Raw genomic sequence first — 25,237 nt, 5'->3', positions numbered from 1 at the left:
ATTGAAAATGATATGAACAGATGGAAAAATATCAATATGTCTTTGTTATTAAAAAGCAGTATCATTAAGATGAACATGCTACCAATAATTCTTTTCCAAATGAACGCTACCTTCACAATTATAACTCAGCATTTTTTTATAGACATGGAAAGAAGTATATCCAGATTTATTTGGTATTCTAAATCTACTAGAATCAACTATGAAAAGCTTATACTTCCTAAATCTAAAGGCAGGTTAGGGTTACCTGATTTTAAATTATACTATAGTATTATCCAGGCATTTAGACTATGTCAAATCTTAAATTATGAATCAAACACAAATATATGTTCCCCATTATGGTCTAGAATTTGGTATGAACAAATTAAGACACTTAGGTGCAATTCTAGGGCTCTCCTATTCTTAAACTTAAGCCAAAACTCTGTTTATGCTAAGAATTTACATCCACTTATTAAACAAATGGTTTTAACTACTCAAAAGCTCTTTTTGTCTGTACAGTTATTAAATGTCCTCCTTCTACTGCAACCTATACACCTTAATCCTAATTTGCTACTAAATAATAAATTGATAAACTTGCAAGAGTATCCCTCAATAAGAGATATTACAGTATGCAAAATTTATAAATGGAAGAAATGTGATATTACACAATTACGAGAGCAATTAAATCTCCCAAAGAAATACGTAATTATTATTAACTCACTGAAATACCTAGTAAACACTAAATTTCATACTGAAAATTTTGATAAACAAGATACAAGTTTGTCCCAGTTAATTCTAAAAAATCTAACTACCAAGGGGAAAACAATCTCTAGATTCTATAAACTTATAAATGATATAAAACATCAGAATTGTACTTTATTCTCCTCATACTGGCAGAATTAAAACCCACAAATTACTGAACAAAATAAAAAAGATGCCATTGAAAACACGCTCAAATTCAGCCCGTTCTAAAAGTTATTCTACACCCAACTTCTGATTAACAATAATGCATACTTTACCCCTCAAAAAATTAGTAAATGTAATAACAAATACTCACCTGAATGTCCTCACTACAAGAAACAACCAGCAGACATTCTACATATTATGTGGGAATGTAATAAAGTTCATAACTTATGGTGTTCACTAAGGGCAAGACTAGAGAAAATGGGCTACCAAAAAAGTACTTTATCCTGGGAAACAGTTATACTGCACATAAATATGAATAATCTTCCCAGAGTCTTACAGCATGTCCTCACCACCATATGTTCTCTAGTCAAATTCTATATTACAAAGAATTGGACTATTGCAACCCCACTCACATGGTAAGGTTATAGAAATGTAGCAATCAAATACATTGCCTCCCAAAAGCTACTATATGTTACTAAGAAACGTAAATATTACCAAGAGTATTGGGAATACTTATTATATTTCATTCTCAAGAGGTAAAAATATTAAATCTAAAAGTGAAATATGCAAGACAATCAATAAGGATATACTTAGAACCTTTTTAACATTGTCATTTTATTAATATTTGCGTAGATAAGTTGATTAAAAAAACACATACTCTATATAAAGAGGTTTTAGTTTGACTTTCCCTAGTATATGTAATAAACGACTAATGGTACTGTTTTATTCTTCTTATCACTGCAGAATATGTTGTTAGTACAAAAACTGGATTTTTGAAGTGACTTCTTTATATATATTGTATATAGAATATTATGTTTTGTTGTATGTTGTGTGTGTATCGTTTTGTATAATGTCGTATATGTTGTAATCTAAAAAACTGCAATAAAGAACTTTTTGAAAAAAAAGGGTGAATGCAAAATATCCCAACTATCAAACTAAAACAAAGAGTGAGAAGGTCACTGAGAAAAAACAATCAGTAAAAACTAAATGAAAACTCAAGCCAAGCTAGAACTTCTACTTGTTTAAACTGAAGAGACTGCATTTATAAACTTTTTATCTGGGTGTTTTCATTAATCATGGATACCAATGTTCCAAATAGCAGCTTGACAAAACCAAAGCAGTCATCCACATCTAAAATGGACCGACATACAGTACGAGTAGCCACACCCTAAACTGCCTGTCCATCACATAGCACATAATCTTGTTCTCCTTAACACACTGGCATTAATACTGATGGCCATCACTATAAATATCATGTAAGGCAAGAAGGTTGTACTATGTACACAAATTGTACTTCCATTTAGGCTGCACATGATACATGTAACTGTTTATCTACAATGCATCTGAGGGAAAACTGACCACTGTCAGAACTCCCTATCCCTACACTATCCTGCATGTCCTACACCAATGTGCTCTGTACTTTTATACTGGGTAGACGCATACAATGGGTCCCCAACCTCTTAGTGCAGGAGCCTACTATCATGTTTCAGCATATAGTTGCCCACTAGATGCTGGCTTTGAAGTCCTCACATCACCTGTGTATCCCTGTGAATTTCAAAGCAGCTTTATATGTGCATGTGCCTGTTCCTATCAATTGTGGGGTATCATTATATATACATGTGCCTGTTCCTATCAATTGTGGGGTATCATTTTGCTACCCACCATACCCCTCAACTTCTTTACTCAAGAATTCTAGACAAAGTCAAAAATAAAGGGTGGGGAGGACAAAGGCTCAATCGCAGGAACAATTTTTAAATATTACTTTAATTCACTTTAAAAGTTAATTCAACAATTGGATTTGCATCAATATGAATTTTTTATACAGTAATAAGTATGAAAGTCTAATACCTGGTATTAATGACTGACAGTAATCCTTAGTGATTTGTCAAATAATCAAACCTTTTTTGAAGGATAGGGTAAAAGCATTAAGCAAAACCTACATCATTTGAGATGTGCTGTACTCACTATCTATAGTATAGCATGTTTGTTGCACCTACTGTGTTCCTACCCCTCTTGAAATATGTAATATTGTGCACACCTATGGAACTCTATTTGTAAGTCATAAAATACTCTACCCAACAGTCAACAGCCTATATTTGTCTATTGCTTATAGATATGTCCTCAGAACTTCAAAATAGGGTAGATGGCACAGGCTGGATAACATCTGCAGAGCTGAGGAAAATATCTTGCTACAGGTACACAGGAATGATGGGCTGTCAAAGTTGGGGAGGGGGATGCGCACTAGCCACTATTAGACATTATGAGGAATACACTGGTTCATATCAATAACATTACTGGTGTGACAAATTCCACAACACAACAAATTCAGAGGTGCATTATGGGTACAAACAAGAGGGTCTGCAATTGGCATGACATGGCTTAAACATCAGCTACTGTTAAAGGTTATCACTCACTGCAAGCATAACTGATGAGAAAGAGTTCTTAGCTTCTCTGCAGGGAGATGAAGGTACAGATATACCAGGTTCCAGGAGTAACCTTCACATGTCTGAGAGGGAGCTGTAACAGGTTAGTAACTTTAATGCATGTGTGCATAGTGGCAATTCACTCTATTTCCCATAGGTACATCAAATGTTTAGTCACACAAAAGTGGCAGCAGAAGTGCATGTGCATTTTGCACTTGCATAGTGTGTTTGAAGGCATGACATAGGGCTTTACACACAGCATCTCTGGTTAGATTTACTGTGTTCTGTCTTAAGTTGTAAGTTCACAAGTCATGCCCCTTTTGCTACTGTGACACCTATATAGTATGGGTCAGGATAAGGCTAGTATTACTGTCATTGCAATCTCTGATGATAATACCAAGGCAGAGACAGGGTCACACTTAGATGAAACATTAACACTGCCTGTTTTTCACTTGGGTGTTTTTCACCCATTGTTTAGGTTGAATGTACATTATCACCAAAAGCTGGGCTAAAGGCTGTACTGGATTACTGTCACCATCCTCATTCAGGAAGTTCCCCATAACAGAGCTCATCAGCTCTGATTACCCCCCCCCCCCATGGCTGTAGCAACAAAGGATCATTCTAAATCTAATGTGGGAATGCCAGTTATAGAGAAACCTAGCAGAAGGACCCAGCACTGTTACATGTCACAGCCAGCCCCTGATATGCAAGTAGCACACGGTCCCAATCAACAGATGTACATGTCGATCATGTGATGACAGTATGCTACTACCCAAGCCAATATGGCGTTGATTGGAATGGTGCATGGCTTCATCGGGAATGTCAAAGGATGACAATATGCTAGGTCTTATGAAGACTATGGTGCCACCCATTGCTACTATATCTACCTCAGTGCAGAGGAGATAGTGTTACCATCACTGTCTCATGGGTCAGTAGTGTTGTCAGATGGGTCTGAGTGTGTACATAGAATAGTCACTTTAGTAGGCCATTACAAGGTACAAAGTCTGCTCTGTATCATTAAGGGTCTCTCATTCTAGCACTTCATGTTCTCAGCAGTGATGAGTGCTGGCCTCTAGGAGCAGGCCATCTCAGGAGCAGATTCTATATTGTACCTGATCCAGTATTAGCACATCTTTGTCACTAAGTATATCTAGTCATGCTGTAACAAGCCATTTTTTGTGGCCACAGTTCATGGTCACTTAGTAATATTCCCTGCCAGTCAAAGTTTCATGGTGCCACAACAAGCCAAAGAAAAAGGAGAAGGTTATGGTATAATGTTCACCTCCAATCATTTTTGTCCCTGTAGCATCACCCTCCCACTTTCATAAGGTAACATTGTCCATGACTTTTTTTCAGGTTGTGAGATTGACAATTTGTCACTGTGTCCCAGGGGACATGTGAGGATGATTATGACTGTGACCCAGACCACCTTTTCTCTCAGTGAAGTGTATGTGGAGATACTTAATGCACAATGTGAGTCAGTCTTATACATAGCCTTTAACAACAGCACATGTATCATGTTTGTTCTGTGTAACAGTAGTGAAGTAAACTTCATCACCATATACTATACCTAAAGCTCCCCAGTGGGGTATAGTGCATCTACTGCTAACTGTCCCTCAAACCCTGTGTCTTTGTTAGTTGCTGTTTGCATACTGGCTATGACAGGGGCAACTGTAGTAGGTCCGGAGGGTCCTGGGAATGAAAGCATGTCTGTGTCTCCTACAAATTATGTTATGTGACATGTAGCAGGGGATGAACATCCTGTAAGTGTCAAAAAGATCATATTGCAGATTCTCCCTCCCCAATATATATCCAGTCAGCAGAACCAGGCTTTCATAATACCAAAAATACACTTCATGATGTTTTTAACTTGCATGTGAGTGGTGTTATACTGCTGTTCACCAAAACTGTGTGGTCTCTTCATAGGCATTATCAGCTAGAATCCAGAGTGTAGTCTGCATCTTGTGAAACACAGTAGAAACATATGGAAGTAAGACTTTTGTGCACAAACATTGGGCCGGATTCACGATGGCTTGCACGGAGTCTAAGAGTAGAGTAAGACTCCATGCAGCCATCATGTCTGACGAGTGATCCAGGAACAGCCTGTAGGGGCGTGTAAGAGATCTCCTAAAATGGCTCTTACATGGACAGGGCTGGGACATGCAAATCACCTCAATTGCAGGCAAAAGGCATGCAAATGAGGTAGATTTGCGATTCAGGAAACCCGAAGCTGTCCGAGTAAGAGCAGTGTTATTTGCAGAAATGTACTCAGTTGACAACTGAGTACCGTTCTGCAAATAGCAAAATGGAGCCATGACAGCTCTAAATAAAGGTTGCATCCAGTGCAGGAAGCATGCCAATGGCCAAATATATAGCCATTGGAAATGTTCCCTGCTGCAAAATTAAAATAATTTTTTTTTCGCCGATTTCAGATGTTTAAGCGTAGTGCAGCGCCGCTCAAACAGGCTGTGCTCTAAAAACCAGAATACTACAAATTAAAACCCACAAATGTGGATTTTATTGAAAGTGGTAATGTACAATGCAAGGGAATGGCAGGCTGAAGACAAGATGGCCACCGAGTAGAGGTTGCTAAGGGGGGGAAGCTCAGTCTAAGAAATGTAACCAAGCATTAGTAGGCAATCCTATGTAAATGAGTGTTAAGATAGTGAATCGCTAGTTTACATAGCAAATGAGCACAGTCAGTGGAGTGTAAGGATAGTGAATCGCTAGTTTACATAGCAAATGAGCACAGTCAGTGGAGTGTAGGAGTAGGATATGGGGAGTAACAGAGTAGAAGATAGGTGACATCACAAGGGGGGTATGTATGAAAGAAGTGAAGCTCATTGGAGCAGAGTGGCATGTGCCCGCTGTCATTTAGACATCATGGAAAGAGGTGTGTCAACAGGTAGGCTAGGGAAAGCCAAGAAATGGAAGGTGTATACCATGGATAACACCAAAGTTTCTTGCTGAGTGTGCATGTGCCCATGTGCGCGCCTGTAATCCCGAGTAAGACAGAGTGTGCGCGTGTAAGCATAAGTGCGTGTGTTTATGCCAGAGTAAGCATGGATAAGGCTGTTTAAAGAGTTGTAAGCACGTTTGCACTGGTGTGCGCGCATTTTAACTGACTAAGCAAGTTTTAGTCTGTGTAAGCATGTGTGCGTGCTTCTTAGTTGCTGTGCTCGTGTTTGAGCTTGTGTGTGCGGCACTCCCCCCTGAGGAAACAGAAAGGAAAAAGGAAGCACAACAAATAGTAGGGAGCTACCAGGGAGTACTAGCAGACCTAGTAGGTGAAAACAATCAGAATCAGGCAATTACACAGGCAGTACACTAGCCCAGGCCAGCCTAGCACTTAGAACTCTGCAAACAACAGTCCATTATGTTTCTCACAAGAGACACTGCAGTAAGCTAATAGAAGTGAAAACTGAAAAAGCTTTACTGAGACAAAGAAATGTTAGGGGCTGCCATTGCTGTTTTAAGGTGACATATGCAACATGCTGAGGGTGGTGACAATGGAAATGCTACTGGACAACCCACAGTGAGGAGACAGAGAAGAGTGTACAGGCAAAGGGTAACCTACCAGGGGCTACATGAGCTGGAGATAGTGGAGCGCTATAGAGTGGACAGAGACCTCCTGCAGCAACTTGTTGAGCTGTGCAGGCCACGCCTCACACACAGAGCAAACAGAGGGGAACCCATCCCACTGGAAACCAAGGTATGTGTTGGTCTAAGAATATTAGCAACAGGTACCTTCCAGAGACCAACTGGTGATATGATGGGGATATCACAGGCATCAGCATCCAGGGTACTACACCAGTTCCTGGATGCCATGTCAGCACATGTCGGAGATCATGTATATTTCCCCAATTCCTGTGAGGTATTGGCAGCAATATGTGTCTCTTCCAGCAAACAGCGGAATTCCCTGAGGTAGTGGGTGCAATAGACTGCACGCACATACGCATCAAAGCACCAGCCGGCGAGCGGGGTAGGGTCTACTTCAACCGCAAGGGCTTCCCCTCCATCAACTGCCAGGTCATGTGTGATGCCTAGTGCATAATACTGAATGTGTGTGCAGGCTGCCCTGGAAGCTACCATGATTCCCATATCTGGCATCTGACGCAGCTGTACCAGACATTTGCCAATGGGGACATCCCACATGGTCACCTAGTGGGGGATGCTGGCTATGCACTCCAGCCGTGGCTGATTACACCCATCAGAAATGCGCACACACCTGAACAGGAACGCCATAATGAGGCACACGCACAAACACGTAATGTAATAGAGCATGTGTTTGGGCTGCTCAAGTCATGGTTCCAGTGCCTGGACACATCTGGTGGAGCCTTGCAGTACTCACCAACTACATGTACCCAAATTGTCATGCTATGTGCTATGCTACATAATATGATCCTGCAAAAACAACTGCAGCAGGACCAGCATAGGCCTGGGCCAAACAGCCCCACCCCATTGCCAAGGCCATCACAGGCAGAGCGTGACTCGGAGAAGGAATAACCTGAGCCTGCCCCAGTAGGCAGAAGGAGGCGTGCCCAGTATGCTTTGGCCTTGGCAAAGAGGAAACACATAGCACATACACTGGCTCAGTAGGAACTCTGGAAATGATACCCCTCTCCGACTTGCACATAAAGTATAATGGATGCCTAAGTTGACACTACCTGCTTCCAAACATGTTCAGGGAGTGTAGTATGTGCATCCGACATAGGCAGCCCTGCAGCACCACCTAAGGCATGAATGCCATGTGTTAAGCAATATAAAGCAGTGCTAAACAGCAATTACCCCCATGTAGTATATACAAACAAAATCGCACACACCAACTAGCACAACTGTGGTCAATGTTCAGTAATATTGGGCAACGTCCAGCAATGTTGGTGAATATTGAGCAATGTCAGACAAGCCTGGTCTAAGTAGGGCATAGCTGAACAAAAGCCAACATGCTCATATTTGCGTAACAGACCCTTAAGCAGTGCGGTCTGCTCAGTATGAAAATATAAATCAGTGATGGATCTCGAACCCAGGATACTGTGCACTATAGCCAAAGTACTGAACCACTAAACCATGACAGTATTGCAGTGGTCCACCTGTATGATGGAATGTTGATAAGTCTATGCAAAGTATTCCATGGAAACACTGCAGGTACAGCATAATCCTTGTTGAGTTATGACACAAATGTGAATCCTGCAGTGAGAACAGAACCTGAATTCCAACACACACAGTATAAATGTTAATATTGGTCATGTTCGCACACATCAGCAAATGTAGTGGACCTCAGATAGCAACATACTGAAGGGTCACACTGGGCATGCTCACACACTTGAATAAATGAGACAAATGTCAGGAAACAAAACATATAATGTCAGAACTGGGCATGCTCACACACCTAGGCCATGTCTGAGTACAGCAGTGGGCCACGCATATCTGGCAGTTGCATGTGTTAACCCAGGAACCTGTCACTATACAGCAATCTGCCCTGTGCACACAGTTATATGACAACAGACACATCTATAATATAGTGGAACCCTGTCATAATTAAATATGTTCTGCAGATACTGAAGTTCTCCATGGAAACTGGTAAAGCAAAGATAAAGACCTGCAAACAGTATCAGCAATAAACATTGTGCATCTTTAACATTAGCATAAGTTCAGAGATCGATACTAGGCTATCTGCCCTAGGGCATCTACAAGCCTAGCCAGAGTGTGTTTGGCATTCACAACCCTGTCAGATTACTACACTGTGTGTGTGAATAGTAGGTCACACAAGATAGCCCATTTATGTTTATGCTAGTGTGCCTCTGTCTAGCAGGGACACAGAAGATATCCCAGGGGTAAATATACAATCACCCATACAGTCGTCAAGATGTCTCCAGTAGGTGGTCAGTGGGTGGCTCTGCCTATGTGAAACTGGGATTAGATTCTGTAGTGAGTGGATCCTCTGGGATAAGAATCTGTCCCTCCACAATGTCCTATTAACATAATTGCTGAGGTACACGTCCCTGCAGTGTGTAGCTCCAAGGGAGTTGGATATCCTGAGGTGGAGTATGTCTAGTAATTCTGGTTTGGGTATAGCTGTAAGCAGCAGGCACACATCATATCTGCGTAGGTGGTAAGCAACTGAGTAGAGCTGTTGTTACTGCATCTGAACTATGCAGGACATCTGTGTGAGTCCCTAGATCTGCTTGGTGAGGACCATCCATGGCCAGTGCAGTTGCTGCAGGTGTCAGGTAAGGTACACCCCAAATGTGGCATTGTAACCAAGCATGGATTTAATGAGCATAGGGGCACAATGACCTCACTCAATCTAGATGTGAAACCATATGGGATAAGGTGGCATACATAGAAGGTGTGTCCAACCACCTTGGCAATGTGAATGTTAAAGGCGACAGTACGAACAAGTGATGTCCCCAAACCCCTAACAACTCCTACCGTATGTAATGGAGTACTACCTATGTGGTAATGTGTGGGCATGTTGTTACTCCAAAAGGGGATGCCTATGCAAGTAATGGCATTTAGGTGTAGGCCATGGCTCAGGCACCAGTCAGCCATCTCTGTGAGACCCTGATTGAGTATGCATGTGGCAACTGGAAAGTTGATCATAGCACCCAATTTGTAGTCAAGTGCAAACATGTTCAGCCATATTCCCTCTGTGATAGCCTGTATGTAAGACAAATATATACTGAACAAGAGAGTTCCCAGGACCAAGCTGTGTGGGATGCCATGTGTAACTGGTGTATAGTCAGACATGGCACCTGCAATCCTGACCATGTGGGTGCTATCCCTGATCTAGGTATCAATCCATTGTGTGAGATATGTGTCCAAATTGACACTGGTGAGCCTATGCATAATGGCCCAGTGGGTTGTGTTAAATTATTTTGCAAGGTTCAGGTAGGCTGTGTGGATAGCATTCCCTATGTCGATGGACCTGTTAGCCATTTAAAGAATACCTACAGGTTCAAGAGGCAAGATCTGCCCACAGCAATGCTAAATTGAGTAGGACACAGTGTCTGTAGGTTCCCGATGTCTATGTGTAGGAGTCCTATGACAATACGCTCCATAGCTTTGCAGAACAGGCTACATAGGCTTATAGGGCAATATTGTCTGTGGTCCGTTGTGGCACCAACTCTGTGGAGCAGGACCACTGTCCCAGTACACAATTCCTTGAGTACATATCCTGTGGTAACTCTGATGTTGAACAGTGATGTAATGTGAGGGTTGCGTTTGTCATGATGCTCGTGTATGATGCAGGCTGGGACACCATCTGGTCACATTGATACTGTGATGTACGCTGTGGGGAGGGCAGCACTCACCTGTTACTGTGTGATGTCAGGGAGGTTATACTCTGTTGGGATGGATAGTTGCTCCTTAGGGGCGATGGGTGAGAGACATCTGCACTGAACCTGTATCCCAGGATGTAGGCAATGCCAGTGGGTTCAGGGTAGGTTTAGTCAGTATGCAGTAACTCACAGCATATCAGTGAGTGTCCACCCAGGTTCCTGACATAACTGAAGAAGGCCGTGTGATAGTCCTACATGTCAGGTGCAATTGTCTGGTAGAAGCGGCCCTTAGAAAAGTCCATGAGTGATTGTAGCTGTCTGCTAGTACAGATCACAGATGCCTTCCCAGTCTGGGATTGTGCTCTATCATGTAGTAGCATCCTCCTGATGTTGTACATCTTATTAATGGCTGAGGCCTACCAGACAGGTCCCCTGCCATTGTAGTAGTTGGTCTTGTTGTTATTTGGGATAGCACAATCCATGGAGTCCACTAGGTGTCCATAGAATGTGTATGTAAAGGATGAAGCAGTGTGAGCCGTATATGCCACTGTCTCAGGATCTCTGAAGGATACCACCTTGCTTCGGTGAAGTGAGATGTTGGCTCATGAGAAGTTCACCATGATTACCCAGGATGGGTGTGTGGAGGGTATATGTATGTCCTGTGAGATACATGTATGTTCTGACCTTACCAATGAGGGGTATATCGCTGGTGTGGAACATAGAGACCCCATGTTGGTGATGAGCAGGTTTAATATGTATTCCCCCTTGTGGCTGTGCTGACTGGTTGTGCCAAAGCATATGAGTCCACAAATTGTAGTGACTGCTGGGTGAGGTTGTCGGGGCTTGAGTAGTATCCCCAGTCAATATGTGCATATATGAAGTGACACAATATAATGGTGTCTGTGGAGACCTTCATATTCTCCATAGTTCCCACAAAAGCCGAGTGTGTTTCCTGAGTTTGGGAGTATGATCTGTAGCAGGCAACAAACTGAAAGGCAGTATTGCACAATGGTAGTTGTATATGTATGGTCTGTGATGCTTTGTGCAGTGCTACTAACCTGGAGGTGTGTGTATCTGTGATGTATATGGATACTCCCCCTAGTTGTGTTGTCTGTTCCAAGTCTTGTTGTCAGACAGCATGGTATGAAACATAACCTGTTAGTGCTGGTGTGCATAAGCGAGCCTGAACCAGGTGTCTGTCAGTGCACAGATATTGCTCTCCTCCATACTGAGGAGAGTCCTGAGTGGCCACAATATGAGGTTAACACAACTGTTGTTGAGCAGCATTACCCTTAGTTTCATTTAACCTGTAATGTCTATGGAAGTGGGTTTGTCTTCTGAGCCCTGCTTAAAAAAGGCACTCTGGTGGTAGCAAGAGCCTTAGCCAGCATACCAAAGTCCAAGGGTGACAGGTGCAAGCTGTCCATAGTGAAGCTACGTGGCATGTTGAGCATGTCACCATACGCTGACAGACACTGTATCCCCTATGAATGAAACAAATGTGTTAGCCAACTGTTAAATGTGATATGTGTGTCCGTATACTGTGACATCATAATTGGTGGGTGTAAGATGCTAGACAAGGTCAGGGTCATACTGGCCTGGGCTACATGATCAGAGTGAACCTCTATGTATCATGTCATGTGGTCCAGGGAGTAACGTCTGAGGTTACACACACCAGCATGGACAATGATGGTGCCAGTCTTGTACTTGCTATGGAGTTACCTGACTGCCTGTGTTATGTGGCAGATCCTGGCACCCAACAGACAGCCCAAAGTGACTATTCCCTTGTCAGGGCTGGAGAGTGGTATGTCAGTGTGTCTGAACATAAGTGTCGCCTATTACAAGTGTATTAGGTGTGTTGTTTAGCCCGAAGGGCAGTGACTGTGTGGCACACTGACATTGTGAACTTAGTGATATGTGGGTATTGTAGTGGGGTAGCAGGTGTGTGTGTGTCTGCTTTGGAGGTCTCTGCTGCTTAGGTAGAGTACATTTACAGCATCCGAGTATGTCAATGTGTGCTAATGTGGTTTGAGTGCTGTTGCTAGAGGATATGTGAGACTGATATGTGGTGTGTGTGGTTATCTTCACCACCTGATAGACTGTGTCAGTCATGGGTTAAGAGAGTTCAGCTCCCTGGTATGTCTATATAGGTGCATCTCACACATATATCTGAGTTTCTCGGGAGGAGGAGAGGGTTGTCTGTGTACATGAGGCAGATGTGACATTGTGTCAATATCACAATATCCACCAGCTGGACTGAAGAGTACACACAAAACCGACCGCTGGACATGCCAGGATATTATCATGACATACTCTGTAGCCTGATCACAAAGGATCAGTTGGGTGTTAAGCATGTAAAAGTGTATAACAGGGATTAGTGCTCATGTTCGCTAGTGTTTTGTAAAGAGGAGCTGAGGAGGAGTCCAGTCTGAATCATGACACCTCCTTCAGCTATGTCATAAATACCAATGTACACACACATATGTCCTGAGTCAGGGCCAACTGTACCTGAGTGTCAATGCCGACATCATGACAGACAGGCATTATGTGCATACCCATCCCCCACTGACAATAGTCAACATCATCATACCAGGAGATAGCACATGTAGAATGGATGAGCAGCTACCCCCACTGCCAAAAGCATGGCAGCAGGTGGAATACATTGATTCCCAATATGTGTCATGCACAAACTATAGAACAAACAGATCATGCACCTGAACAGTCATCGGAGCCGCACCCCCTACACAGGATGTGGAACCGTTGAATGTGTCACAGCTACATATGGCACTCCCCACAAGTGTTGGTGCACAACACACCATGGGAAGTCAAGTCCAGTACACCTATGAGGTCTGATCTGCAAGGTCATGGAGTCCATCATGGTTGCAGTCATAAACAGAGCTATTGGAAGCTGACACACACAACCCTACCAACTGTGGTATGTTCATGTGTGGATCATGGTTCCCAAACATGCTAGACTGTTTGCAAGGCAGCCACCCAGGACATACATCAATGAACACATCTACACATGTGTCACATAGACTTTGAATAGCCCTTTATCAACATCCCAGACACATGTAGTATACACAAAACCAAGAAGCTGTGCATAAATATGTGTTGACATAGGACGGAATGTCAATGTGTCCACAGATAGATCACACAAGGTAAGGATACTGAGGTCATGTTCAAGCTGTTGACACATGCTGACCCACATGGACCATTCCTGGAATGGCATAAAACAAAGTGTACACACATCACCATGTCCAGTCTGATGATGTCACCATCCTATAAATACAGCAGGAGAAGGGAAACCAGCCAGTACAGCAAATAGTGCACCGTGTTAATGTGTCTCTTTCCAGTATCATAACATAGTTAGGTAGGGGTTTGAATCCTGCAAAGTGTGTGTGTGTGAGGGGGGTGTATGTGTGCAGTAACTTTTGAGAGGGGTTTCCTTTTTGGAGACTGGGAAAACTCAGTAAAGGAGGTACATTCCTCTTTGGAATGTCTGATGATGTCACCATCCTACAAATACTGCAGGAGAAGGCAAACCAGCCAGTAAAGCCAATAGCGTGCCGTGGCAGTGCGTCTCTCTAGTATCATAACATAGTTAGGTAGGGGTTTGAATCCTGCAAACATTGTGTGTGCATGCGTGCAATTGTCTTTGAAAGGAGTGTCCTTTTTGAAGACTGTGAAAACACACTAAAAGAGGTACATTCCACTTTGGAAAGTCTGATGATGTCACCATCCTACAAATACTGCAGGAGAAGGGAAACCAGCCAGTAAAGCAAAAATTGCACAGCGTTAGTGAGTCTCTCTCTAGTATCATAACATAGTTAGGTAGGGGTTTGAATCCTGCAAACAGTGAGTGTGTGCATGTGTGCAATTGTCTTTGAAAGGAGTGCCCTTTTTGGAGACTGTGAAAACACACTAAAAGAGGTACATTCCACTTTGGAAAGTCTGAAGATGTCACCATCCTAAAAATACTGCAGGAGAAGAGAAAACAGCCAGTAAAGCAAATAGCGCACCATGTTAGTGTGTCTTTCTCTAGTATCATAACATAGTTATTTAGGGGTTTGAATCCGGCAAATGCTAACTGTGTGTGTGTGTGTGTGTGTGTATATCACTGTTGGTCAAGGGTTTTGCTTTTACTATGGTATGACATAGTATGATGACAACAGTATGTGCATTGCAGACATCAGGTATCTGCGTGGCAAATATATATGTGTACATGTCCCCTCAATCACTACATAGGTGTGAAGCCTGCATACTATATGAATACATTTGTTTCAATTGACAGGTTGTGCCACTGCTACTCAGATCGTAGGTCACATACGTATGTATGTGACATGGCCGTCCACTGTCGTGTTCTGTGGCCAAGGTCATCTGTGGCACACACACCCATGACAGTTACTTAACAGTAGTGTGAGTGAGGGTATATGCCTGGGGTATATGTCAGACATGGTCATACACAACAAAGTCTGCCAAGAATGGACAGTCTTTATAGGTGCATGACTGCCTTGTGGATATGCATTCAGGCCTCTAATATCTGTGATACACCTTCGACTCCACAATACCTATGGATATGTGGATACCAAGGGACACATGACATAACATGGGTCTGTATGTACACAATGGTACCCGACATACATGTTGAGGGCTACCACCAGTGTGGTACTGATGGGATAGTATGTATAGTACATGAGGATGACTATGCTATAGTCGGCTTACTGCTATACAGCATGCATCACACAACAGGAATATGTCTGTATGATACCCTTGTGTAGGATATGTGCCCCATCCAGGGAATGCATTGTAGGCCATTCCATGCATTCCCAGATTTGGATGGACACATCCTTAGTGTGTCTGCATGTACCTAAGGGGGCTATATGACACACAGGTGTGGTCACAGTAATGGGTGGAGGTCATGACCACTGGTTAGTGTTATAGTGTATCACTGGAAGGATCCAATTGATACTGGGTTTCCTACTACTGTGTGTCATTTGTCAGGACATCATCCAATGATTGCTTATAGTCATGCTGTTGAGGTTATGTATACTACCAGACTGCAAATCATTGACTGATATTAACGGTATCACCCGCAGCATAGTGCCAACCCATGTCATACACACGTCTACCCATGTTAGTACATAACTATAGTAGAATGCATACTGGCCATTGAAAGATGCAATGGGATGTTAATAATGTGTATGACAGGGTATGCCACACGTCCCATGTGTCCACTATGCACATACATCCAGACAGTGTGCACCCACCATGTTCACAGATGTACACTTGCTAATCTGTACTGCACACATAACACACGTACTGTCCACTCGCTAACACATGCTGACACCACATCACACATCAGCCAAGTGGCACATGGGTGGATAATACATACTCAGACCTAAAAGTAGTGTAAACAATGCTACATTGACAATCAGAGCTTTGATGCATAATGTCTGCTCAGATATACCTAGAGGGGTGTAGTTAGACTTCCTTGTTGACAACTCGCTATTATTGCTACACTGCTATAGTGTAACCCTGTGCATCAGCACCATGTTAGCCTGTCCCTCCATCGATAATGCAGATGACAGGAGGTGGCACAGGTATCATCATATGCACAGGGCATTTTGTTGTTTGCCAGAGCCTGACATTGACCCATCCAATCGAAATATCTGTGTGTGTGTGTGTGTGTGTGTGTGTGTGTGTGTGTGTGTGTGTGTGGGACAACAGTACAGCATGGGCCAATGTTGATGTAATGTGTGTGTGTGAGCCCTAGTTGTTTGCTTAATGTGTGTGTCTGCATGCACACAGGTCCACCATGTGGCTGCCATATACAGTGGTTTGTGGGACAGCCACAGACTGTACCTGCTTGGCTGTACAGATCACTGTCTCCTGCCATGGACACAGTACCTGTGCCTGGCAGGGGTGCTACAGATGGTATCGGGTACCAACCCTGACTGGGTACTGTCATCAGAGGTAGAGGTATGACAACTGGATCCATGTCCCTGCTGGGACTGGCCAGAGCCACGTGCACGTGGTCTACTAGGATGGACAATGGACAGGCCAACCCCAGCATTGCTGGGGCTGGTACTGCCACTACGGGAATGGCTGTGAGCTGTGGGCCGTCCGTGACCATTGCCAGCTGTTGCTGCTGCTGGCAACTGTCCCACACGGTCCTGGCTTGAGGAAGACATGTTGTGGAGGGCATCTATTGTCTCCCCCCAATATCTATCAATGACCTCGGTGTATGTCCGGATGGCACCGGTAAGGTCACGGATGCTGTCATTGATAGCAGTGTTATGTGCCCTCTGTGCCCTAAGTCCCTGACTGGTGTACTGTTCCATACGTGCCTGAGCCTGCATTACAGCCTGGAACATAATGGTTGTTTTAAGACGTGTGAGGGCATGCCTGCCAGGGGCAATACATCCAGTGGTGCTCCCCTGAGAACCCCTGGACCTTCGCCTATGTGGTACCGTTCTGGGTCTACGGCTATGGCTGCTGTGAGGGGATGCACGTGCCATGGGTACCACACTCTCCTGGTCAATGCCAACTGTATGCTGTCCCTCCCCAATGGCCATTGGTGATGAGGGATGTAATGGCAGTATGAGTGTGCACATAGATGGGGTTGAACGCTGTGTACTGTCGATTGGTGGACCAATGACAGACCCTGTCAAATCTCCCTGTGCCAAAATACATGTGTCATCATCACCACTATCCGTGGCAGTGGCTTCAGGTCACCTGCTGCTTTTGCCAAGCCCTACCTCAGCAACTGTGAGAGTAAGACATGAAACACACGTTACGGTCTGCACATGCACACATGCACACATGCACACATGCACACAGGAACACATGCACACTCCTCACTACAGCAGATACACACACACAACAGAAATCCAAATCATACTCAATACTGGTTGAAGGTGGGTGACAGTATCACAAGGCAAACAGTCACACACACGTGTCAGCATGCAGAATAAGTGTTGATCAAGTCCATGGTGTGTGAGTGTAGACAGCCATAGTTAATGACATTAGTGTACATGGCTGTTGTGCATGTGTGTACATGTTCAGTGATTGCCTACACCCTGGAACACAATGTGTACAAGGACATGACTTTTCTGTGCAAGTATTATAAGCTCTGCAATGTCCTGTGCACCATCACACACAGGTATACATACCATGGCTGCATGTGTTATCTGTGTGTCACATGGATTTCAATGTCTGATTGCAGTGTCTGTGTCTGTAGCAGATAATTGTGGACACAGGTGTAGCACATGCATGCTATGTACACAAACGGGATAAGTGGTGCATGTATACGTGATGGGATACCAATCCTGGACATGGCCATTGTAACAGTATGGGGTGTAGTACCATTAGCCATCATCATCATGCATCATGTGGTCACTAAAATGTGCTAGACCACTGCCTAGCATGCTGTACCTGAACCGCAGTGCCGTGGCTAAGTTCACAATTACACAGCCACGTTGAACAAGGGTGTGTGAGGTGTCCAATAGGGAGCATTGGCTAACATGGCTGTGTTATGTGTTGAGGAGTGTTGCACAGCCCCATGCTAGTCCCCTTCCCCTCAGGTATAGTATGTGTGGTGTGTGGATGACATGTGGGATATTGAAGTGTGACCTGGCAGCGTGTGTCCGGTTACACTATGTGTAGCATGTTGAGGTGTACTGTGTATGACAAACGTGTTATGTTGTGTACATGTGTGTCAACTATGCCTATCCAATGTGCAGTACAGTGTTGCCACATTTGTGCCTGATGCTTTGTGCATTGCATGTGATTGAGGCAGCTACCGACATTACTGAGATGTTTCATGACTCACAGCAAACATGCACAGCATGCATTATGCGTAGGTGTGTTATGTGTACATGGCCTACACCTCACCTATGACATGCACAGTTCAATACCAAGTTTAAAGTGTTAACATGCTCACCAGCATGTAACTTCAGCCCTGCTGTCTCACCAGAGGGACCTGCAAGAATATGACACAGTTTGTCAGTGGCCACAACTGCGGCATTGCTACTGTGAGTGGGATAAACTACAGTAGAACAACAGGCATAGGTGTACAGATACTATTCAAATTATCAGTATTGCACACAATAGGCAGCACAACTGCTAAACACAATACACATCTCACACATGCATAATCTAACAATACAGGTAACAGTAGTCTACAGCTAGGGCATGTTACCTGCACACTCCATGTCACCATGCTTGGTGCCTCCAGCCTCCATGACAACACATGTGTGATGTTGTTGTTGCTGTAGGCCAGAAGCCACCACACTTAGCAGCAGTTCCTCCATTCTGGTGAGGGGGGGGATGTATGGCCACCCCACCACCTGTGGCAAGCTGTTGCCTGTGGATATCAGACGCACGCCGCTGGACATGTCTACTAAAATCACTGCAGTGATGGTGTACCTGCTCATATGTCTGGTTATGCATGCCTATGTCATTTACCCGATGAACAAGTTCTTGCCACAGTGCAGTACGCTACTGCTGGTGCTGGCTGGCCCTTGAAAACAGCAGGGTATAGTGCTGAACCAGGCTGTGGTGGATTTCCTGTTCCTCTGCAGCTGTGTAGCTGGGGTTCATGTGATGAGCCATAAGCCTGGAAGACAAGTAAACGATATGTGTGAGCAAGTCATGTGGCACACTTAACATTATACAGTACAGATATCAGTTAACTGCCATATATAGCATCTGTCCATCTGTCAGAGGATACACGCATTCAATACCACATATCAGTGCTCAGCCCACAACTGGCTGACAGTGCCTGCCACACTCCATATGACACACCAGTATACACCAGTACTCGGCTCACTGTTTGGGATCCAATGCACAACCTTGCCAGGGAGGTACATATCAAGCTAATGCATGCAGAAATATGTCATCCATTGCAATGAATGTGAAGTACAGTTACAGTATAACCAGTAACCCACCCTAGTCGTTGATGCCATACCCCTACCTAACATATGTGCACAGTTGTTAATATAGCTGGCATACTGCTGTAACATAGTATACATGTTGCTAGGTACACACGCAAACCCTGCATCACACATGTGATTGCGGACATGGTACAGGCATCATTAAACACACATCAGACATTCATACAACACACAAATGTATGCTAACACAGATGAGCATTTGCTATGTACATTACAGTATTGTGTGCACCTACTTACAGATACCTATGCCTGAGGAATGTAATCTGTGCAGACCACAGGAAACACACAAGACAGTGTTACTAGGGAATGTGAACATACACCATACTGTCCTGTTTAGGCCTACAGCTTCATGTGGTACAGCAGTTCAAATGTCAGCTGGATTCACCAGCAGTACCACTTACTGAGCATACATGTATTGCTTCAGCCTATGATGGGACACCACAGTCGTACACAAGGAACTACGTCACAACATATACCATTCTACTATGTCTGCATCCCAATAACTGACACATCTTTCTCTGGCCTCACACTTAGGACACAAACGACCATGACAGAAACAACCTCACACTTAGCAGTCACACCGTCACAGACCTTGCACACATTCACTGTCACACTCATTCCACCTCACATAGGTATTGCACTGTGTACATGTCTGTGTGCATTGTGTCATAAGTAGGTAAAACGCTATTGTCCCTGGGGCCTACAGCAGCCTAGCCATATGCTACCCTGGCCTGTGACACACATGTAATTAGATTTCACTTTCTCCTGTCAACTGGATACACAGAGGTGATTCCCAGCGCGTGTTACCTATCCCCCAGACAATCATCAGGGGTATGTCTGACATCTGCTACCGAGGAGCCTTGTTTGTTCATGCTGGGTGGTTTACTCCAGAGTATGGCATATTTGCCAATAGGAGCCTATCCCTCCAGCATGTGCTGTTTAGTGAGGCTGCGGGGACTAGGGACCTAGGCCGTGTAGCCCGGTGGGATTGTGAGGTGTTGACATGGTGGTTGTCTGACTGCTATGTGTCTGGCATATTTTCATATTTGCAAGGTAACCTCTGGGTGGCCGGTATACAATGCACTGTAGCTGGGGTTATGTGAGTCAGTCTGCATAGGGTCTGGAAAGGGTATGTGTTTCAGGGCAGCATTATCCTTTGTGAGGTATGTCTGTGGCCTTTCCACTTGCTGTAGTTGTCATATGAGGTACATACCACATGGGGCATTGTGATGAGTACAGGGGAACACTGACCTATATTTCCGTACATGACACATCGTGTGTGATTACACGTACCACATAGACAGATTACAAGACTAGTGTGGCACTGTGAATATTAAAGAGGAGGCTACTGTCTACTTGTGTCCCATGTTCCCTTCTGACACCTTCAGTGTTAGTCAGGCAACCACCTATCTGGTAGTTAGTGGTAAAGTGTTTTGGAATGGGGTATGGCACTGCAGTATCAACACTGGTGTTCCGTCCATGCCCTCACCAGACACCTGTGGAAATACATCTGACCCTCTGTCTCCCTCTCTCACTATATATATATATATATATATATATATATATATATATATATATATATATATACATATATATATATATATATATATATATATATATATATATATATATATATATATATATATATATATATATATATATATATATATATATATATATATATATATATATATATATATATATATATATGTATATATATGTATATATATCCATAGATATCCATATATATCCGTATATATCTATATATCTCTATATATATCTATATATATATATATATATATATATATATATATATATATATGTATATATATATATATATATATATATATATATATATATATATATATATATATGTGTGTGTGTATATATATATATATATATATATATATATATATATATATATATATATATATATATATATATATATATATATATATATATATATATATATATATATATATATATATATATATATATATATATATATATATATATATATATATATATATATATATGTACACTTCACATAATCGGAATTGAATCAAATTCGTATGGTCGAGACCATATGATCGAGATTTCAGTAAATCCAATATGTGTAGTGTTTAAAAATAAAAGTTTACTTACCTTAATACATTGCGTACACACAGAGGCAAGGATTCTTGTACGCTCTGTGTGTACGTAATGTTTTATTTTTTTGTGTGGTGTTGACAGGAAATGAGAAATCTCCCGTTTTGCGCTTCCGCATACAGCGCAAGACAGGAGATTTCCCATTTCCCCACTATAGCACGATCTTGGAGTTGGTATATTTAAGTAGGGGGGGGTGTGGGTGGCACAGGGGGGCAAAGCCCCCCTGCAAAAGCGAAGTTTGTCATTTTTTTTTTTTTTTTTTGGTTTCATTTCAGAAGTTCGAGTTTTGGTTTCGGTTATTTGAAGTTCGAGATTTTGTAAATTCGAGCTTCTGAAGTGAATCCATATATATATATATATATATATATATATATACACATACTTGTAAAAAGCCACTGCTGTACATATATATGCACATATACTGCCCACCTTTCATGGTGGGAATATCAATTATGGAAAAGTTGTGAGGCATACAATTATGTAATAATATTGCACAGTGTAGTGCAGAATGCATTTCACTGTCCTCAGGCCATATAGCCGTAGCAGACCTCACTGGCTGTAACTCAGTCCCACAGCATTTAAACACCACTTGACATATACCTGCACTGCTTGCTGTTTTCAATGCCACACACTACAACCTACATAGATATGTGCACATAGCAACCTTCAAATACATATATATGTCCAGCCTTCACTAACAGTTGCAGTATGTCCCTTGCCCTATGCACATCTGCATATACATATAGATACGGACTGCTACCACATAAGGAGTGTTCACAGAATGTAGAGTACCCTTCAGATACATCATTCGGATGCCAGCAAATACATCTGTATTACATACCTTACCTTTGTATTTCTCACCTCAGTCTGCTGTACCTGTTGATGTTTTTTTTTATTTGTTTAGGTTGGTGTCTTCCACTGCCTGTGTTTGTTTTTTTTTTTTTTTTGTTTGTTTTCTTTGGTTGGTGTCTCCAACTGCCTCTGTTTGTTGTTTTTCTTTTGTTTTGGTTGGTGTCTCCAACCGCCTCTGTTTTTTTTTTGAGTTGGTGTCTCCAACTGCCTCTGTTTGTTGTTATTTATTGGGTTGGTCTCCAACTGCCTCTGTTTGTTTGTCTGTCTGTCTGTCTCTCACTCGCTCTCTCTCTCTCTCCAGTTGCTGCAATGATATTATTGCATGTGTGGACAGAAAGTACAGGCTGCTTTTGTAGGTATCTACACATGTGCATGTGATGGCCTCTGCACCAATTGGTGCCCACCATTTAGTAATTGCATGCAGCCTGCTGTGTGGTAATTGCAGTTCTCACTGTGATTTCAGGACACTGCTATAAAATGATAGGTTAGGTAGGTGTAGGCCTTTCAGTTTTGCAAGGTGGGGACCATGCTTGTTTGCTGTGGACACTGTTGTGTCAGTCAGAAGGTAGGTATATGTCTCATATCTGAAGCTGGTTTGTAGCCAGTGAAATGCATATTGTACTGAAACCTGACTGTTGCTTCTTCCAGTGCACTCTTCTCAGTGTGTAAGTTTACTCACACCTCCTAATGCTAACACTGGATACATGGGAGTATGTACTTTCTTTTGGAATTAGGGAATTAACTGGCATACAACAGTAGTTATTGCAATGTATTCCTATGGCTTTCCTATTTTCCCTTTACTTTCATTCCTTATAATTCATGTTATATTTCTTTATTGCAATGTATTCCTATGGCTTTCCTATTTTCCCTTTACATTCACTCCTTGTAATGCATGTCATATTTCTTTATTGCAATGTATTCCTATGGATTTCCTATTTTCTCTTTACATTCACTCCTTGTAATGCACGTCATATTTCTTTATTGCAATGTATTCCTATGGCTTTCCTATTTTCCCTTTACATTCACTCCTTGCAATGCATGTTATATTTCTTTATTGCAATGTATTCCTATGGCTTTCCTATTTTCCCTTTACATTCACTCCTTGTAATGCATGTTATATTTCTTTCAGCACCAAGTTTTTGTATATCTGCTGTGGCTTAGTGGTACATTATGTAGACTGGTGAGTCCAAGGTGTGGGGTTTGAGACTGACAAGGGTATTTTATTTTGCTGCTGAGCAATACAAGGGCCTTGTCATACAGAGTGACAAAGGCACTTTTAAGCAGTTGTAAGTGAGTTGGCATGGGTTTGTGCGATGCTTAGCTTAGCTTAGTGTATTTTAGCAATACTAAGCTAAGCTTAGCTTAGCTTATTTTATATTAGCAATAGTTAGCTAAGCTTGGCATAGCTTATCATATCTTAGCAATGCTAAGCTAGTCACAGACATGCGCACACTGGTGCAAACCCGCTTACTACTGTTTACAAGTGCTCACTCCCGCTAACCCCCGGTCTCATGTCTTTGACAGAAAAGTAAATGGGGAGATAGGAATGTGGTGATAAAGGGAGCTCAAAGAGGGGAAGACAGTCGGGAAACTAGCTTGGAATATGCAGGATGGGTGTGGAGATGGTCCATAGCTGCCCATTTCTTTACCAGCAACAGCTGTACATATGCAATACATTAAGTGGGATATTTGAAACCTTCCACCCCTGAGAGAGTGGTGAGGACATCTAAGTATGTTGTACTACCAATTATGAATATCAGGCACATGCACTGTTTGTGAACTGCTATACTGTCATTAGTACGTTACTCACATCTGAACAGTTTGTGGTTTGTGTTGGCATTAGAACAGTCTGCTCAGGATGACTGTACATATTTCTGTACTGTGTATGCCTACCTACACCCTTGGTTGTGCCTGACTACATGGGTATATAGTACCTTTGGGTAGGGGTGCAGAACTGCAGTGTGCATTATTTATTATCGTGTGATGTTTATCTTACTGAACATGCAGAGTTGCTGTGTACCTGTAAGTCTATGAAGGCTTGTAGTCTGTCTGAGTAGCTCCCACCTGTGGACATATCCAGATGGTAGACAGAGGTCAGACTAGTATTCTTTAACTGTGCACCACAGCAGTCTTTTCAGCACCTGAACAATGGCATTATCACAGGTGGTTGCTAGCAGTACATGGCTACATCCTTTGCTATTTCTGTGTTGTACTTCTACATAAGGGCATACTTGTGGGATTAATTCTACAGCTATTTGCAGAGTGTGTAACAGCAGACAAGCTGATATGCCTGTGTGTTTCTGACTCTTCCAGGCCTCAGATACTCTCACGTATATATTTGAACAGCCTCAGGGTAAGGTGCATATAACTGGGATACACCTGTCATATAGTTCAGACATTTTGCAGCTCAGACTTTGGGTGATTCAGAGCATTTCTATTACTACACCTTTTCTGACATGCAAGCGGTGTCTACTCTCACTTATTGACATTTGTTATTAAGTGAGATTCAACACTTTTCTGCCTACTGTTAGTACATTTCACAGGGAGTCAGAAGGGCACAGCTAACATCTGCTTACAAATCAGGGTCATCACTGTAGAGCAGTCATTGTTGGGAGGTCTGGCCTGTGACCTATGCAAATATGCCAGTGTTTATCCTGCCCTGATACTGTGTGGGGTTTGTAAGCTGCTACTGTAA

Source organism: Protopterus annectens, chromosome 9.part0, assembly GCF_019279795.1.
Source record: "Protopterus annectens isolate FY-2018-M chromosome 9.part0, PAN1.0, whole genome shotgun sequence".
Taxonomy (NCBI): domain Eukaryota; kingdom Metazoa; phylum Chordata; order Ceratodontiformes; family Protopteridae; genus Protopterus; species Protopterus annectens.
The sequence above is the reverse complement of the archived record's forward strand: the minus strand, read 5'-3'. Positions refer to the sequence as shown.